The following is a 5,028-nucleotide window of genomic DNA, read 5'->3' as shown; positions in this document are numbered from 1 at the left end:
TATTTGAGATTTGTGTGTATTTGAAATCAAATTGATTTCTTTGAACTGGTTCTAGCTGGTTTGGGGTAGATCTAGGGTTTTCAACTCTTGGAACCAATTTTTTTTTATTTTAAAAAAAAGATAAGATAATCATCACGACCAAACATGGACTCTACACCTTCTTAGCTGTTGATATTAAACTCATTGGAGATGAAAGCTACAAGACATGGATGTTAACTATTCAGTACAATCTTCATGCATTTGTAGTATGGGGATATATTGATGGTTCTTTTCTATCCTCCTCAGACTTCTCTCCAGTTGTTGCATCATCTAGATCGAGCTCAACCGACAATTCAGTTGCTACACCAGAGTAACTGTTATTACTGGAGAGATTACATATCAACAGGGTAACTGTACGGATCAACATATTATGACATATATCACGTGATTCATATCTACTACTATTTTTTTTTGGTAAATGAAAATTTTTATTTCATCTCCAAATATGAAAGTTGTATTTACATCAATGATCTCAATGTGAGATATACCAGAAATATGTAGCTAAAACTCAAAAAACAGAGCTATAGCCAAGGCACTGGATTACAAACAGTAAACAATAGCCCTATATATGTGAACAGGTTCCAGCAATCCTCAGTGGTATAAACCTGTCCAAATCTGTGCACGTCTGTGCATGCTCTACAATGAAAGAATCCAGGCATCATTTTCAGAGGGGATGTTAGAGTTTAGTAGCACTGTCATGATATCAACTTTAATACCCTTTACTAGATGTTCAACTGGCCTGCTCTTTTGCTGAAAAACTCTCATATTCCTCTCATTCCAGATTGCATAAATGGTGGCTGACAGTGCCATTCTCTTAACCCTTTGTTTAATACCTCTTCCTTTCAATCTTGAACTGAACCAGTTTATCAAAATCTCCCAATGGCATGATCTCCAAGAGAATTGAAGCCAATCCATTATACAATTCCATACATCACTAGAATAAGCACATTCAAAGAATAGGTGGCTTCTGTTTTCCTGAAAAGAATCAGTACATAAGGTGCAGTGGTTTGTATTTATTATTCCCCTTCTTAACAGTCTGTCCTGGGTATTCAATCTGTTATTGACAGTTAACCAGCTAATGAATGAGTGTTTAGGATAGCATAAGCTCTCCCATATTGTATTGTGCCATTGGACATTACTGCTGGTTGGGTTTAAAGCATGGTATAGTGCAGATAACTTCAATTTCCCCCCCTTATAACAAGAACCAATCAACTGAATGAGGTTTCCTACTCCTCCACAGAAATTCAAAGCCTTATCCCTTGCTTTGATTAATTGTTTCCACATCCAAGAATCCCCCGATCTTGCTTTAACATGCCAAATATCTCTTTGCTTCAGATAGGTACCATGAATCCATTTAATCCACATTAATTCCCTATTAACATGAATATTCCATAAGTTCTTTAAGGCAGCTGCAAGATTCCATATTGAAGCAGAGAAAATGCCAAGGCCACCCAGTTTTTTACCCATACAAACTCTGTCCCAGGATACTAAGGGGATTTTGGATGTTAGATTTGAACCCCCCCACAAATAATTTCTGCATATCTACTACTATTTGACTATCTATTAGTTGTCTCTCTACTTCAAGCGAATAATAGACTACACTTTCCTGCATGTTCGTGCAAATTTGAGCAACCAGAGAGTATCAATTACATCAAGTCCTTCGGGAAGCTCGCTATGATGATCAATCTATTCAGGACTTCTATACTCTTCTTTTTGACTGTTGAGAAGAAGTCAAGCTATTGGAGGTGAATGTCCCACTATCTTTATTTGATTTTGCTCGAGAATTTGAGGGTTAATGTGATTGTCAGCATCTATATTATTTTGTAATTCGATTGCACCTTGAGTTTGAGTTGCTAAGGGCTCATATTCTTGACAAATTACCACTTTTGTGACTTACAGATATTGTTGTAGAGTTTACTTTTGAGGAGACGCACGTCCGTCTTCTGAAAAGTACTTCCAACTGCTACGATACTTGCTGCTTAATCTGGAATTCAGAACTTGAACTAGGACAATATTGGAAGGATAGTGGCTAGTTATATACTCAATTATTTCAACAGGGTAGTTCCCCCGAGTTTGTCGTAGCTACAAGCTTGCAAGTCATTAGATGCAAGATTGTCCAACCTTCTGAGTCCGTGTCCTAACTGCAAGCTTCGAAGACACTGGCTATGAAATTATCCTACGACAGCTTCACGGCATCCTCAGAAAACGACTACTTCTCAGAGTACTGGTACTTCCAACTCTCTTTCCACCACTCATATATCTACCATTGTTAGTCTTGTTACGTAGAATCTTGGTATCACTTTCCACCACTCATATATCTACCATTGTTAGTCTTGTTACGTAGAATCTTGGTATCACTGAGACTCATTCTAGCTTTGATACCATGATAATCAGGAGAAAAATAATCTGTGTTATTTTATTGTTCTGAGAATACGATATAAATATATAAACAAGACATGACTCCTAATTTTGATACTACTCATAATCATTGACAAGACATGGGCCAGAGTGGGTCAATATTGGGCCTGTACACACATAGAAACTATTTTAACAAGTACGTTTTGGTACTTTCAATTATGGGAAATTCTCTTTACCGAAAGGTTCTTTTCTTCTACTTGCACCTACTAAGTAAAACTCTGGTCTCCGGGTATGTGAGTTCCATTCCCACCCACCATGTTACATATATGAGACTCGGACGGGGAATCTGGGGGTGTTCATAGTATTATCACTGCGTCCACAAGCAACATGCGCTACCTATGGTGTGTGGGTCCACCAATAGTTACTTCTTTCCGAATTTCATTAGCTTAAGATGAATCAAGAAAAATATAAACTCAGTGAGAAAACAAAATGAAAAGTTACTCATATATTTCATTGTTCATACTTTCTGATGGCTGAATTAGCTTAAGTAACTTCTTTAAACAATTTTTTTTTTTTTTTTTGTGTAACATAATATGTGAAGGAAAACGAACCTGAATTTTGTGAGTCCGAAGCAATGGGTGATCCAAAGATGGTTGCTTGTTGATATCCACGCAATCAATCAAATCTCCAGATGGACTCTGATTATTTGTGAAAATCAAAAAGAAATTATAAGGTTTTAAGACGGAGAATTATAGAATATATATAAACTTTGATATGCAAAAGTTTATGTAAATTATACTAAACCCCCAATAAATTTGAGCATTTAGCACTTAACTCCCAAATATTTATAACTCTCACTAAACCTCCAATAAGTTCAGAAATAACCCTCCCAAACGTTATGATATTTTCACTTAACCCTCAATGATCATGAAATTTCCAAACTTTTTTTGGGGCATATAATTTGAACTTTCAAATTCATTAAGGGTTTACTGAGAACTTCAAACTTTTTGAGGGGTAGGTGCCGAAGGCCCAATTTTATTGGGGTTTAAACAAATTTACCCCAAAATTTACCATCAGATAAGTTTTCAAGCACTTAAGAAGGTACTAATGTATTGAGCATCACCTTAATAGTTTTAACAGCAGGTTTGTTCATCTTCTTCAAATATTTCTTTACTTCGAGATGTTTTGTTGATAAGGTATCCCCTTCAACTCCATTATTAGAAAATTCAGCAAAAATCAATATCAACAGGATATAACTCATGTAAAATCCCATACTTGTTGCTTTCATCAAATCTTTCTCAAACTACATGACAAGAACGGAAAATAAAATTATTAAGCATAATTAACTTGAAAGAAACATTAGACATTTAGGATATAATCTTATTCTTACTAATAATGTAAAAAAGAAAGAAGAAATATTGTGTGTTTAGGTCTTCATGAGAGAGGTTATCCACTTTTAAAGTTGAGCGGCATGGAAATATTTCCTTGATTGTCGTTAAATAATATTTAGCGGAGATGATCATTTCTTTTCTCATGAAAATATTTGTTTTCGCTCAGCGTGTAATTGATAAAAAGTTTTTTCCCCATCTCTTGGATATCTTAGGCAAATAATGTTTAACCTTGGCATATTTTCTAAACTTAAAACTAGAAAAAATTGCTTCAATAAAAATGAATATAGAATCGCCGTTGCCGGGGATCGAACCCGGGTCACCCGCGTGACAGGCGGGAATACTCACCACTATAATACAACGACTTTGTTGTATAAATTTTTTTTCATTGTTTTGATAAATTAACTTTTGTTAAAATTCACAAGTTTACCAAAAGCTTTTCACATTCAATATTACCATTCACTATTTTCAATATTTCGTTTACATCTTAATTTGTTCTTATTCTAATTATATCTTATCCTAATTCCATGTAAGCCATCTATAGCTCAACAATTTTAAAAAAATAAAATTAATAATCATTCTCCCTTTAAAAGAGGGAGTACTAGAAAAACTTTTCCTACCCAAAATGCCCTTCATCTATCATAATTTTAACAAAGTTATCCATAAGAAAATCGAAACTCCTCAAATCTGTGTTCTTTCGATCCCTATTAAATACACAGTAATTACCCATTACATCGCCATTATTATCTCATCGATATTTCACTTAATATTCTCATTATTCTCAAATCAAACCAACCTATTAGCTTCTCATTATTAGTAACAGCTCACTCTTCCTTCCTCTATATATTCTAGCTAGACTTGCATGCCCCTGCAGCAAATTACTTTGCATATGGTAAGAAAAAAAAATTCAATTTTCATTTTATTGTTCTTGCATTATAAAGGAAATAAAAGTTGCTCATATAATTTGTTTGCAGTGAACATGGAGGCCTCCTAATAGCGTTCCCCATGTGCTCAATGATCGTGTTATTAATGGGAAGTTTAAAATTTCTTTTACCTACCATACTTTGCTTCCTCAAGCTCCTAGAGTTTCTTGGCATAGTACAATTTGGAGGAAGTCTAATCTAAGCATTCTTTTATGGCTTGGATTGTAGTCAATAAGAGGTATCTTATATTCGACAGGCTGGTTAAATTTGGATTTAAGTGTTACTCTACTTGTATGCTCTGTAATGGAAATATTGAGAGG

The 5,028-nt window shown here is 34.7% G+C and overlaps 1 non-coding gene across 1 annotated transcript; it reads right to left on the bottom strand.

Moving 5' to 3' along the window:
- TRNAD-GUC lies at nucleotides 4,079–4,150 on the bottom strand. The gene has a single exon. It is a non-coding gene; the product is annotated as a tRNA-Asp (tRNA).

This window comes from Asparagus officinalis, chromosome 10, assembly GCF_001876935.1.
Source record: "Asparagus officinalis chromosome 10, Aspof.V1, whole genome shotgun sequence".
Lineage (NCBI taxonomy): Eukaryota > Viridiplantae > Streptophyta > Magnoliopsida > Asparagales > Asparagaceae > Asparagus > Asparagus officinalis.
The sequence above is the reverse complement of the archived record's forward strand: the minus strand, read 5'-3'. Positions and strand labels throughout refer to the sequence as shown.